Source organism: Melopsittacus undulatus, chromosome 1 (genome assembly GCF_012275295.1).
Source record: "Melopsittacus undulatus isolate bMelUnd1 chromosome 1, bMelUnd1.mat.Z, whole genome shotgun sequence".
Classification (NCBI taxonomy): domain Eukaryota; kingdom Metazoa; phylum Chordata; class Aves; order Psittaciformes; family Psittaculidae; genus Melopsittacus; species Melopsittacus undulatus.
The window spans coordinates 79,870,931-79,886,635 of record NC_047527.1 but is presented as its reverse complement, the minus strand read 5'-3'; positions in this window follow the sequence as shown (position 1 = coordinate 79,886,635).

Sequence of the window (15,705 nt, the reverse complement as noted above, 5' to 3'; positions counted from 1 at the left end):
AACAAATTTACACAGCCAAGATTACATGCCAATGTAAAACCCCTGAGAGCTGTCGGTTTGCCATGCATTGATAATTGCATCACCCTATTCCTGGGACAACAACCTTCTACGTAGCAGAACAAGCTTATAAGCACAAACAAATGTAATGTTCTCTTTCCCCCAGAATACATCTGAGAAATAGTGCAAACAACATTTTGAAATTAACAGCACTTTCCTAGAAAAATACATTGTTTTCAAAGTGCACGTTTATAGTCCTTGCTTTAGTAGCACGTTAAGTCAAGTTTTAGTAATATATATCACAAATTATCTACTAAAAGAAAAAAATATTTTCTCATCCCTGATTCTTCATTTTATTAGAGGGTGAGACATGAAAAAAAGTCCATCTTCCTTGATCTTTTTTCTCCTTCTTGATAACGGATAAAATCTGTTTCTGCAGTGAGAGTGTATGCCAACAGAGACAGCCTATTCTATCAACTCTGCCAGAGCATCCAGGAAGAGAGTTCCTGCTTTCCCTCTCAGGCACCAGCCAGCTTTGTCTAATATATCTGCAACTGAGCTGGCAAAGTCCTCCTTTGCCACCTGTTCTGAGGCCAGGCTTGGTCCTGCATCAGAATCAGAATTGGCCCTCCAGGAGTTCACACTCCTCCTGCTACAAAAGTCAAAGGAATCAGCAGTGTGGATAATGAAAGACATGAAAAGAACAGTCTTTTTTCTCTTTTCGTTATGTTTTCTTTTTCTTGGAGGGGAGGGCGCTGGTTGGTTTTTTTGGTCGTTTTGTTATGTTTTTTTATCTGACAGACAAACTTTTATTCTTTCATCTGGAGATACTTGATCATGTCAGATATAATTTCAAAACTTGAATTAAGGTGTGAACAATTGCTGCTACTTTTTATAGATGTTGCAAATTAAAATTGGTTTTGAGATAATGTCTGGCTCCAAACATGCATTCTGTTACACATAACAGATTCTGCTAATCTTCAAAACAATTAATTGAGAATCTTCTAGCCCTGGCCATTAAACAAATTACTCAGCCTGGCAGGCAATTACATAGATACATACTTCTCTCTAGATGAATGCTTTCAAATGTGTATGTTTTGACAGATGCTGTAAGAATAAGCCAAGCATACCACATTCACTAACATGAACTGCACTCCAGGAAAATCAAATGGTACAATGGACTGTTAAAGACTGTTAAAGACACTGAGAGCAATGGGTGTTGGGATATTCAAGCATTGGGATACATATTTAACAAAAACCGCATGGTTAGTCAACACTAGAGGATCTGCCAACCAGGCTGGCACAGCCAAATCAGAACTTACAGATACTATAAAGGGGGATAAAGTTCCTCTAGTGCACATAACAAATGTACTTGGGAAAGCAGTCTGGGTTATTGCTACCTTAAGTAAGGGCAAACCCATCCATGCAATTGCTTTTGTTCAAGGACCTGGATGCATTTGATGGGTAATGTGGGAGGATGGGGGAGTCTAGTGTGTACCTCAAGGAGATTGAATTTATGTTAAAAAAATAGTGAATTACAGTGTATGATGTTAATTGCAATATAACACTGCATAATGTGACTTCTGTGGTGATTACATGCCACATCGAGGGTATTACAGTTAAAAAAAATCACCCAAATTGATGAAGAATGAATTTTGATGAAGCTAGACAAGTGCAGCAGTAATGGAATCACAACTGACATCCGCATGCAACAATCCAGCACCATATACAACTTTCCTGCCCTGAAAGACTGTTATGAAAGATGGAGCCCAAAGTAATTCATTAAATGTACTTAACAGACTTTTATAGGAATGTCCCACAGACTAAGAGAAATGATATCTATGTGTATATATATCAAAAGACTGGAACGGTTAACTGTGTGTATTGTAAAGTGTGGGACCTGGGCATGACATAAATGGTATAGAACAAGGGATAGGTATTGTCCTGGTTTTGGATGAGATAAAGTCAATTTTCTTCCTAGTGGCTGGTACATTGATGTGCTTTTTTGAATTTAGTGTAAGAATAATGTTGATAACACACCAGTGTTTAACTTGTTGTTAAGTAGCACTTACCCTGATCAAGAACTTCTCAGTATCTTCTGTTCTGCCAGTGAGGAGGGAGACTAGAAGATCAGAGGGAGCAAAGACAGAACACCTTACCAAAACTAGCCAAATATTCCATGCAGTAGAACATGACGTTCAGTATATAAACTAAAGGAGTTGGCTGGGAGGCACCGATTGCTGCTCCAGGACAGGCTGAGTATCAGTCAGTGGGTAGTGAGCTATTTCTGATTCTCCTCCACATCCCACTAGGGAGGGGAGTGAGCAAGCACCTCCATGGTGCTTAGTTGCTGGCTGCTGTTAAACCCCCCTGAGCCTCCTCTTCTCAAGGCTGAACAACCCCAGTTCCCTTCACCATTCCTCATAAGACTTGTGCTCTAGACCCTTTACCAGCTTTGTTGTCCTTCTCTGGACTCACCCCAGAAGCTCAATATCTCTCTTGTAAGGAGCCCAACACTCAACACAGTATTCAAGGTAGAGCCTCACCAGTGCTGAGTAGAGGGGTAACAATTACTCTCCCTAGTCCTGCTATGGTTTCTGGTGTCATTTTTGTGTAATATAGACAGGCTTACTTCAGATGCTTTTTCTCTATTGTGTTTACCGTGGATACACTACTAATGGTGAAGGTGAAGATTAATTTCTAATGAAAACTGTTAAAGTCCAACTAATAAAGTATGTAAGAGTCTACTTCCAAAGATTAGCACCTTTGAGATATAAGAATAATAGAAAAGCACTGATATGCTAAACAACTTCATTTTTTTTTTTACAAAAATATAGTGCCTTACAGAAGTAAAAGAATAATAGAACTGGTGAGTAATAAGCGCTGTAAAATAAAGATGAAATTACAATTTGCTTCCTCCCATTATTCTATTGAGTTATCTTATTTCACAAGTGGTAGGACTACGTATTGGCAAAAAGAGGAACATTTATAAACTTCCCACAGACATACCTTGCAGTCTTATGAAGCACCAGGTGTGACTAGCAGTGCCAGACACAATGGTAAGTTTTTTTGTACTTACTTGCTTAGCATAAATGCAAAAACTTTATCACACATGCAAGCCTGTAGAAGCTATTCACCTAAGTGATCATATCTCAGTACAAACCAATCCAAATAATACAGTGGAAAAGAACACTGAATTGATTTGTGATTTGGATGGTGACACACCCTCTTACTGAATACAGCAACTATGATAAAAATGCTTGAATGCCTGTTGCACAGGAAGTAAGCTTGGCAAAGTGTAGAAAAGGAGGTTTTCTCGTAGTTTCAATATGCTGCTTTTAATGTGGGTTTATGTTACCTTTTATTGTTTTAATTCTTTGATCAAGTAGCAGTGTTACACATGTAGGCAAACAAAAGAACCCTATCCCAGCACTCCCTCTTCCCCACTAGGCAATTTGCTCTTTTCCCTCACAAAATATTTTCTGTTTCTGAGCTTTTCTCATGCTTCTGAATTTGCTTGAGTCCATTTTTATGCAGGTTATCCAGATATCATGTTATATAAAGAAATACATGTTATATCTGGTTCTGTAATCATTATCTAGTATTTTTTGTTCCCTACAGAACTGTTTGCACTAGCTCCTCATACAAAGATTCTAGTTCAAGGTTGCTGTATTGATCTTCAGAGCACTATATGCTTTGGATCTTGCAATTTCCTTCTTCCATTGAAAAACACAATGTGAGGACAAACATTTCCTGTCATCTAGGGGAATTAGAGTTTTTATGAGAATTAGGCTTAATATTCAGAACCTAAAACAATGAACATTCCTAAATTAACTTACCTTCAAAACCAAATGTGAAGCCTGAATCCTTCTATTCAGATCTAACTAACGCTTGTTCTACACCTTCACTATCACTGTATGTATTTTTGATGGACAAATAGAGAATGATCCACAAATCAGTGATAGAATTAAACCCACCCACAGTCCAAGTAGATTTCTCATCTAGAAAGACATATTGTATCAGATATTCTTAAGCACTATGGGTCTGAATTCCATACAAACCTCTTGATCAAACTCATGGAACAAAATGTCTGGGTTTTGATGACTGCTGATTGGAGCACTATGTAGATTGGAGATACCAGGAGAGTTGACAGAAGGAATAAGCTGTGTAAGATTATTTATAAGACTTAATTTCAGGTAGTATATTCTATAGCCTCTGCAAACTGGTTACATTTCTGTTAAAGTTATAATCAGATTTGAAAGTAGTTCGGCTAAAATAAGGGCATTAGGTAGTCCTGTACTTATTTTAAGATGATGCAGGCTGTTTAACGCAGTAGATATATTTCAGCCCTTGACAATTTTTAAGTGACATTTTCATGGATATATTCCCATAATCACAGACTTAACAAGCCTTCTAAAACTGAAAATTCAAGAACATAGTGACTTTCATAAGGGGATTAAATATTTCAAAAAAACTTTTTTTTTATAGATAATACCATTGAGTTTGCTTCTATTCAAATTCTGCTGTGTTTGCCTAAAATAAAACTGTCAGATATTAAAATAATTTTTTTTTTCTTGTTCAACAACATTGTCACGCCTAAGGACATAAAACTAAAATAAAAAAGAAAGAGGAGGGGGAAAAGACAGAAAATCAAAATGCAGTTTGTAAAAAGCAACTGCTGTTACTGGTGGGAAGATGTTAGTCTTCCTTGAGAGATAAAGTCTTAGAGGAAAAAAAGGAGAGATCAGATTCACCTACATTCATCATCCATACCATTTAAATCAGCTTGAAGATCTCATTCATATTCTCTTTTTAAAAAATCTTTCCTAAAGTTTTCTACACTCATTTTTTTTGGGACCTCAGGAATCATTCCTTTCAAAAATATCTTGCATCTTTAGTGCCTAATGTTCAATAGTACTTGTCTTCAGCTGTTCATTTAATTTACTTTTTTTCTGATTAAACAATTGTAGTATGTCTTAATTTTTTTTAAACCTATATGTTTTATAACCTTTTTTTTTTTCTCCAAATATAAGAGCCCTTTTAAATGCATGTGAAGGCAACTATCACTATTGCAAATGTTGAAAGTTTTCACTCTTTTGTTGAAAGAAACAGAAACCTTATTTTGAAGGTTTCTTTTAATGACTCTGACACTGTAATTGCTCTACAGATAGTACATGATTGAAGCTGTAGTGAGGAATAATGTGGATATTGAGACTGAGCCTTCCTGCAGACATGTGGCTGTGCAAGTCTCTGGCTGCAGCGAATGCCTGAGCCTGGCAGTTGTATTGGAGGGAGCCAGTGACCCTGCTTGTGTTCACTATGAGCAAATAAATGATCTTCTCAGGCAGGTGGTTGAACTGAGGGAGGAGGTAGAAAAGTTGAGAGACATCAGAGAACTCGAAAGTGAAATAGATTGGTGGAGCCACACCCTAAGGCAAGGGCAGAGGGAAGTGGTTGAACAAGTGATGGATCCCCTTCCCTCCTACCATCAGACAGTAGGAGCGAACTTAAGTGAGAAGGATGTATGGAGGGAGGTCCCTCCTTGGAGAGGTAAGTGAAAACCCTCGCAATCCCTTCCTCCCTCCCAGTTGCCCTTGAATAACAGGTATGAGGTCTTGGAACCACAGGGCCAGGTAAATGGAGATGGAGAGGTAAATCTATCTAATGAGTCACCTAGGGCTTGTCACTCACCCGCATGCCTTAGAACTTCCCCAACCAAGGAGAAAAGAAGAATAATTGTGGTGGGTGACTCCCTTCTGAGGGGGACAGAAGGGCCCATTTGTCAATCGGATCCATCCCACAGGGAAGTCTGCTGCCTACCTGGGGCTCAGATTAGAGATGTCAAAAAGAAACTCTCTGATCTGGTGCAGCCCTCTGGCTACTATCCGCTGCTGGTTTTTCAGGTTGGCAGTGATGAAATTATTACAAGGAGGGCAAGGGCAATGAAGAGAGACTTCAGGGCCCTGGGACGGCTGGTTAAAGGGTCTGGAGTGCAAGTGGTGTTTGCCTCCATACCTGTTACAAGCAAGGGTGAAGAGATAAATAGGAAAAGTCTGAAGATTAATGTATGGCTATGTGACTGGTGCCAAAGGCAGGGTTTTGGGTTTTTCAATCATGGGCTGCTATATGAGACACCTGATTTGCTGGTGGCAGGTGGGATACACCAGTCCCAGAGGGGGAAAAGGTTTTTGGGGCAGGAGTTAGCAGGGCTTATTGACAGGGCTTTAAACTAGATATGAAGGGGGGAGGGGATTTAACTGGGCCTGTTAGGGACAAGCTCAAGAGAAACATGCTAGGGCTTGAAGGATGGCAGACTAGAGAGGACTATCAATCTATTGTTTCATTTGTAGGAAAGGATAGTTGTTTATAACCTGTCCTGTAGGGGAAAAAGCATACTAGGGCAAGGGTTAGCAGAGCTCATTCACAGAGCTTCAGGTTACATTCAAAGTGCGAGGGGGTTGTAGCTGGGTTTGAACTAGTGGGGCATTGTTCTACTATTAATGAAGACCAGAAGGCCTCCTGCCTCCCAAGGGTGCCATCAGCGTGCTCTGCTCGCTCCTTGAAATGCCTGTACACCAATGCACACAGCATGGGGAATAAACAGGAGGAGTTAGAAGTCTGTGTACGGTCTAAAGGTTATGATCTGGTGGCAATTACAGAGTCATGGTGAGACAGCTCACATGACTGGAATGTGGTCATGGATGGCTATGTCCTTTTTAGGAAAGATAGGTCAGCAAAGCGAGGTGGTGGAGTTGCTCTTTATGTGAGAGAGAGACTAGAATGTATTGAGTTCTGTCGAGGGGCAGATGAGGAGCAAGTGGAAAGTCTGTGGGTATGAATTAAGGGGCAGACTGGTACGGGTGATACAGTTGTGGGGGTCTATTGTAGACCTCCTGATCAGGACAAAGGAGTTAATGAGGCTTTCTACAGGCAACTGGAAGTAGCCTCGCGACCACATGCCTTAGTCCGCATGGGGGATATTAACTACCCTGATATTTGCTGGAAGAATCACACAGCCAATCATTCACAGTCTAGGAGGTTCCTCCAGTGCATTGATGATAACTTCTTAATGCAAATGATGGACTGTCATGGGTTCAGCCGTAGCAGTCATTTTTCTCCTTCTTGTAGCTGGTGCAGTGCTGTGTTTTGACTTCTGGGCTGGGAACAGTTGCTTGATAGCGAGCATGTTTTGAGGGTGTTTTTGTTCAAGGCCTTTTCTGAGCACGTGCTCTGCCGGGGAGAAGGGGAGGCCAGGAGGAAGGAGAGACAGGACACCTGACCCAGGCTAGCCAATGAGGTATTCCATACCATAGCGCGTCATACCCAAGGTGTAACTGGGGGAGACCCGGAAGGGCTGGAGCTCTGGGGGAACGAAGGAGGTATCGGTCGGTGCACGGTCGGGCAGGCTGGTGTGAGTTATGGGTCGGTGGCTGGGGGGGCTGTTGTAATTTTTTCGCTTGTTATTGGCTTTATCATTATTATATGTAGTAGTAATGGCAGTAGTGATTTATGTTATACCTAAGCTATTAAACCATTCTTATCTCAATCTGTGGGGGCTGCATTCTTTGGATTTTCCTTCCTAACTCTCCGGGAGTTGGGGGACTTGGTTTAAACCATGACATGGACAAACCAACTAGGAGAGGAGCGCTGCTAGATTCAGTACTCACCAACAAGGACAGTTTGGTTGAAGTGATGATGGTCAATGGCAGCCTTGGCTGCAGTGACCATGAGATGGTGGAGTTTAGGATCCTGTGTGGGAGGAATAGAATACCTAGCAAGGCCACAGTTCTGGATTTCCGAAGGGCCAACTTTGGCCTCTTCAAACAACTGCTAAGGGAAGTCTCAAGGGAAAGGGTACTAGGTGGTAAAGGGGCTCAAGATAGTTGGTCAGCATTCAAGGACCACTTCTTCCAAGCTCAGGATCAGAGTGTCCCAATGGGTAGGAAATCAAGTAAGGGAGCTAGGAGACCAGTGTAGTTAAACAAGGAGCTGCTGGGCAGACTCAAGTGGAAAAGGAGAATCTATGGATTATGGAAAGAGGGGCTGGCCACTTGGGAGGAATATAGGACAGTTGTTAGAGAATGTAGGGAGGCAATTAGGACAGCTAAGGCCTCCTTGGAACTTAATCTTGCTAGTCGTGTTAAGGACATAGAAACGGCTTCTTCAAATACATAGCAAATAAAACTAACACAAGAGGCAATATCGGCCCACTGCTGAACGAGGTGGGTGCCCTAGAGACAGAGGATATAAAGAATGCAGAGGTTCTGAATGCCTTCTTTGCCTCTGTCTTTACTCCTGCAGACTCTCCCCGGGGGCCCGAGATTCCTATAGCCCCAGAAGGAGTCAGGACAAAGGAGGAGTTTGCTTTGGTAGATGAGGTTTGGGTTAGGGATCAGTTACGCAATCTGGACATCTATAAATCAATGGGTCTGGATAGAATGCACCCATGGGTGCTGAGGGAACTGGCGGAGGTCATTGCTAGGCCACTCTCCATCATCTTTGGTAAATCATAGGAAACGGGAGAGGTGCCTGAGGATTGGAGGATGGCAAATGTCACACCAGTCTACAAGAAGGGGAAGAAGGAGGGTCCACGTAATTATAGGCCAGTCAGCCATACATCCATCCCTGGAAAGGTGATGGAACAACTTAATATTGACTCCATCTCTAGGCATATCAAGGATGAGGGGGTCATTAAGAACAGTCAACATGGTTTTACCAGGGGGAAGTCGTGTTTGACCAACCTTACAGCCTTCTATGAGGAAGTAACTAGGTGGAGGGATGATGGTAGAGCGGTAGATGTGAGTTTTCTTGATTTCAGTAAGGCATTTGATACTGTCTCCCACAGCACCCTCCTAGATAAGCTAAGAAAGTGTGGGCGTGATGATCAGGTGGTGAGGTGGATCAAGAACTGGTTGAAAGGAAGAAGGCAGAGAGTAGTGGTCAATGGGGCAGAATCTAGCTGGAGGTCTGTGACTAGTGGAGTCCCTCAGGGGTCAGTGCTGGGACCAGTGCTGTTTAATATTTTCATCAACGACTTGGATGAGGGAACTGAGTGTACCCTCAGCAAGTTTGCTGATGACACTAAACTGGGAGGAGTGGCTGACACACCAGAAGGCTGTGTTGCTATTCAGGGAGACCTGGACAGGCTGGAGAGTTGGCCAGGGAGAAACTTGATGAAATTCAACAAGGGCAAGTGTAGAGTCTTGCATCTGGGGAAGAACAACCCCATGTACCAGTACAGGTTGGGGGCTGACCTGCTGGAAAGGAGTGAAGGGGAAAGGGACCTGGGGCTCCTGGTGGATAAGAGGATGACCATAAGTAGCAATGTGCCCCTGTGGCCAAGAAGGCAAATGGCATCCTAGGGTGCATTAGAAAGGGTGTGGTTAGTAGGGCAAGAGAGGTTCTCTTCCCCCTCTGCTCTGCCTTGGTGAGGCCGCATCTGGAATATTGCATCCAGTTCTGGGCACCTCAGTTCAAGAAGGACAGAGAATTGCTTGAAAGAGTCCAGCGCAGAGCCACAAAGATGATTAAGGGAGTGGAACACCTCCCTTATGAGGAGAAGCTGAGGGAGCTGGGTCTCTTTAGCTTGGAGGAAACTGAGGGGTGACCTCATCAATGTTTACAAATATGTGAAGGGTGGGTGTCAGGATGATGGAGCTAGGTTTTTTTCTGTGATATCCAGTGGTAGGACAAGGGGCAATGGGTGTAAACTGGAGCATAGGAGGTTCCACGTGAACATCAGGAAGAACTTCTTTACTATAAGAGTGACAGAGCACTGGAGCAGGTTGTCCAGGGAGGTTGTGGAGTCTCCTACGTTGGAGATATTCAAGGCCCGACTGGACAAGTTCCTGTGTGATGTACTCTAGGTTACCCTGCTCTTGCAGGGGGGTTGGACTAGATGATCTTTTGAGGTCTCTTCCAAACCTTTGGGATTCTGTGATTCTGTGAACTACATGTGCCAGCATGCTTGAAGATATCTCAAAACTTGAAACAATTGTATTAGCACTCATTTCTCTTCCATATTCTGGATTTATACCACATTGCACATATACAATTCTGTATATGTTGCCTAGTAGGACTTTTTAATCTTCTCTGTCATGAAAATAGATTTCCTCTTTCCTCATTTAAACAGTGCTCTACTGAAATTTTGATACTGTGAGGTAGGAGTTGCTACAGCTGGGTATCTCTCAGGAGTAATATTGAAACGTCCTAGAACTGCTCAAGATGACAATCAGGTCATAAACTCCATGGAAATGTGAGACAATTGAGCCTCTTCACAGCTGTAGAATTATGTGAGTCAGATGAAATACTCTAACTAGTAGTCAGTTGAGTAGGTTTTTCATTGGCTTACCACCCACCCCAAACATGGCAAGAGATTTATGGCTAGACATATGCTTCAGCTAATTAGTGTCTTTACAGAGTTGTGTGCACATGAAGAGATGCACAAAATGCTACAGACAAAAAGAACTAAGAACCCATTGTTTAAAATAAAAAATAAGCTATGGTGCAGTAAATAACATTTAAATACTGTAAGATTTTCTCATCTCAGATAACTAAAGCAAAATTTTGCAAAACTTTCCTTCGTTCTTATCTTTGAGAGACTTCAGGAAATGTGTTGTGATAAAACTAGCTATAGAAAGACATTTAAAAATCACACACTAGAGTAGAAGTTTCTTTATGTCATAAACAAAAACCCAATCTACAGGTTTAGAAAATTGCATGGAAGAAAGAAAAACAAGCAAACAAGCTAAAAGGTGAACAGAGTATCAGGAGTATGCAGAAGAATATAATCATGTACTGCATGTACTACATCTTCAACCTTGTAACATAAAATCACATTGGTTATGGGAGAGGAAATCTAGTTCTAAAAGAACAAACAGCATTATGTGAGAAGGATGGTCCTCCCTAACAGTACATTACCAGCATGAACTAAGGAGCATTACCAGTCTTAACAGATAAGCAACAACTAGTATTAAAAAGAGTGGCTAGCTAGGAGTCTTCAATTACCTGAAATGCAGACATACCTGCAGTGGTCAAGATGGGTACTGAGCTCCCTAATATAACACGAAACTCACATTAGCATCCCTAAATGTAGCAAATAGAGTAAGCCCAAAATTTAAATTCAAAAATTAATCCCTTGTTTTCCAAGAGGGAAGGAAAGGGAAAAAATCATATGTTGTCCTCCTGTTGCTGAGTCAAGCTGTGGCCTCCAGAAGAATGATCCCCATCAGCAAGGCTGTACACAGTCAGGAAAAGCAGTCTTCACTGTATTTCTAGTAGTATTTAACACGTTGTCAACCTTATGTTCCTTTATGTGCCACTTGGCTACTACAGGAACTTATGAGTAAGACTCTATAGAAGTCTTCCCTCTGGTTATTGTCACAAAGGACCTGAAAATGGCTTATGATTTTTAAGGCTGTTTGTAGCTTCAGCTCTAATTTTTGTCACTCTGAAACACTGCTACAAGATGCACAGAACTTTCTGTCCTATTCTCAAAAAAAAGATAATTTCAAACAATTTCAAAGCAAGTGTACTTAATATTTTCTATTTTTGCAAAGCTTAGACATTCTCTTACTGAGGAAAAAAGCAAACAAAATAAAACCATATATAACATTCTGGGGGAAAAAGATAAAAAAATAATTATAAAACCCAAATTCTCAGTGATGTGAAAAGGTAAAAGAGCTAAGAAATTTTTCTCAGAATGGTGAGTTAAAACTACTAATCCTGTAATAGGCAGATTGATATTGCTTACAAGGTTTAACTAAATGTCAGGTCATTCTAATTTTACATGACAGCAACTCTAAATGAAGAAAACTTTACTCAAAACTGCCAGTCACTGTAAGATATGCAAGATATTGTAAGATGAGACTGTCTCTTGATAACATTATATTCCATGCTCAGTAAAAGCAGGATGGCTTGCTATGGCCAGTTACACTACAATAAAGGTATTTTTTTTTTTATTATTCTCATTTTATTATCATTACTTCAAAATAAAAAAAAAATCTTTCATCCTGAACATAAAATCAAGTGGTCAACTTGGAGTCATTTTTAAATGCAGGTGAGACAATTTAGGCAGCAAAATATGGTAATATTAACCAAAGCACTGCATTTAACTCATGATTTGCATATAGGACAAAATTTAGAATTATGAATCTATTCCTAGAACTGAAGTTAGTTTTAGAATTCAGCATGGACAAATAGAGCTAAGAAGAGGATGAAATGTGGATTACTAGAAAAGAAATCATACCATTTGCCTTATGAGTCTGATTAAGCAAAATTAATCTTCAGTTGTTAAACTTACAAATGTTTCAATACAGAGTGTGCAGGAGCTGTTTTGTTTAATAACTCAAACTTCTGTGCCAGCTGCATGCAGTGCCAAGGGAAATTCATGATCTTGTTTGGCCAGAGGAAGACACTGAAAGAACATTATAAAAATCTTTGTGTTTGTAATGTGGAGATATGTGTGAAGAAAAAAAAAAAGTATGGTATAGCATGTATGTTTTATAAAGCAAAAACTAGCATATGGATGGTGATAAACTTTGACCTGAATTTTCTTCACCTTAGAGCTGGACTTGAAGTGCTCTTTAATATATAACTTTCTGGTTCCCTGGATTTATTGCCTTTTTCTTTTTTTTTTTTTTTAAGTGATGGCAGTTTGTATAATCATAGTAAATTCAGAGGAGACAGTTTGATTCCCAGAACATTTCTTTAGAAAGAGCAAGCTGTGGATAATGTTGTCTGCATCTGAGAAAGTGCTAGCAGACACCATGTAATTATTCAAACAGCTAAAAGACAATGCTTGTGCAGTACAAAAACTGATATTGGATAAACAGAAAACTCTCCCAGTAAAATTATTCATTACTTTTGCTTTGTTTTGGGGTTGCTAGGTATTAGGGAAGGGGGTAGCACTACTAAAAATTCTCACGTTTTTTAATATCATTTATTCTTATTAAGCTATTTCAAAATTACACTAAATTATCATGAGCAGAAATCAGCCCTTCATGTGTTGTATTCCTGAAACCTTGTAATTCCATATATGTCTGAAGAATATATTTTTGTTCTTGAATAATTAAATATCTAAACTCTTTAACTGGAAAAAATGCCAGAAAGGAAAGGAAAGGAGAACAGGCTTTTCTGAAACAAAGAAAACTACTAATTTTCAAAAGAAAATGTGATGCTGATCAGAATCTTAAACATTAACAATATTAAAAGATATATAGCTTTGGGGTTTTGAATATTTTATTTTGTTAAATCAAAACCATATTTTTTCTAGCTATCTTGGGATCTCTTCCTGACATGACAGTCTTGAGCCTTCAGTATGCTTGATTTGTCCATAATAATCAAAGATCATGTTATACAAATCCCAATGCATATGAATACTTAATTTAAAAGAACCCTTGCCATCACCTGGATAAGGAATAATAGCCTATATTGTCAAATATCTGATGCCATTTTTTTTCTTTATTATGGAAATGCAGTCTGAACATCATATCAGAAGTAATTGCAACACTTTCATATTATTAGCTGTAAAATCAGCTGCAAGCCTTAAGCAATACAATTATACTCATCTAGCCATTATATTTTCTTTTTTGTTGTTGTTTTAAACAATCAAGATTAACTGAAAGCGGACACTATCACTGACAACTGTTGAAAAGAAATCAGATTAGGATGGATTCTTTAATTAATGAACTAATTAAAACTGACTTTGATGTGATATTGTCATGGGATCTGCCAACTTGCTGAATGACTGAGTTATAAATGTCATGGACACAAAACCAATAAATGCATTACATTAGTAAATCAAACTGAGGTAAGTTTGCAATAGCAAATTGGCATTGTGGAAAACAATGCTGAAAATGCTGCCAAATATATTTTTCTGGAATAGCTATAGCAGGGAAAGGGTAGTGTCTGCTCCACTTCGTATTCTCATGTGAAAGTAATAGGGCATGTGCATAACAAATACAGGAACAATTTGGAATTTATGGACAAGGTATGTGCAGTGTCAAATAAGATATGTTTAAGAAACTATAATAAATGTAGAAATAGAGAAATAACTACGTTTATAAGTGAAATATGTATGCTACCTTATTTGAAGGAAGTATTCAGGAAGAATCAGGGTGGTGTATTTTGGTGGGGGATTTTTGATTTTTTTTCCTTTTTTTTTCCTCCTGAAAAAACATTTGAAGCACTGATAGCGAAAGAAAATGGAATAATAGGAGCCAAGATACTGGACATGAATTTACCATTAAATATACCAGCAAAGAAAAATTGACTGCTGTATTTTACTTTACACAACTATAGTTTACTGTAATGTTATCTTCTAGGAATAGAGATCTTCAGAGAGTATGCACAAATTCAGAGATCTAGGAAAGTGAAGATTTAGGGATTTTTTTTTGCTCTGTAATATATTTTTCAATTCTTTCAGCTCCATCTTTGAATATTCTGCTATTTTCTTAATTAATTTTACACCTTATAGGGTTGTTTAAAGAAACCTTTAGTTTTCCCATCACTGTCTCTTTGCTAGAACAGCTGCTTTTTCCTCTCATCTTCTTTCTCTTATAGAAAGCCTTTAGCTCTCTGTACAACTCCATACTGCCACTGAATATTGGCACTATTATGTATGGTTATTCAGCAAGAAATTTGGAGATCAAGAATACAGTCTTAGGATCACATTGATTAGTCAGATTTTAAAGGAGCAAATGTAATTTGCATTTGAACAAATATTACCTTGCCTGTACTATTTGATCAACCAGATGTCAAGCAGCTCATTTTCTCTGACTGGCTTTAGGTTAAAGGTAGTCCTTCATGCACTCATATAAATTTGAGTCTGTAATCTTTACATCTGCATTTGTCTATTTTATGAAACAAACACATGTCGAGAAGAAAAAAAAAAAAAAAGAAAAAAGTACCCGTTCTGAAAGGCATCTTTTACTAATCAGTGAAACCTATTAACATGATTCTTAAAATAGAAAACTGCTCAGGAAAAGAATTATTAATGATCAAATGACATTGCTCATAGCACTTTCAAAAGACACATTAATATGCCGAATCAAGAAAGGTTTATACTTTTACGCAATAATCTGAGACAGAAGTGGCACAAATGGCATTATTTTGTAGATTTATGGTTTTGGCAAAGCATTATGAAGTAGTCAGCTAGCTGACAGTTTTTACATGGAAACTTGTGTTTGGCCTATTATAACTGAAAAATAGCCCTTACTTCCTTGCTTGCATAGCTTTTGTGAATGTATTCAGTTTTGCCACTTAAGGAGTCAAAGGTTTTCAGTGCTCTATTTTTGTACTATATTGCTAAAAATCAGATTTCATGTCTTTAATGTTTCAAAAACATTACTTAATGCCATCTAAGTCCATTTGCATATACACAAATAGGAAATCTTTATAATTTTTTTTTTTCCTGTTCTAGGTTATGCACACATTTTCTTGGAACATAATTTTGCTCCCCCAAAGATGGATGAGTAAGGCCAGTATGGAGTACCTAAAATCTTCTTTAAACTAGAATAAATTTCATTTATGTCACTGCAACTATTATACTGCAGAAAGAAACTAAACCTCAAATTCAATATATCCACTGAGCGGAAAACTTGTATCTGAATCAAATTCCCAGGGTTTTTTTTGGGTTTTTTAATGCCTGATTTAACTTTTAGTTCATGCCAAAAAAAAAAAATTGCAATTTGCAGTTCAGGTTTAATG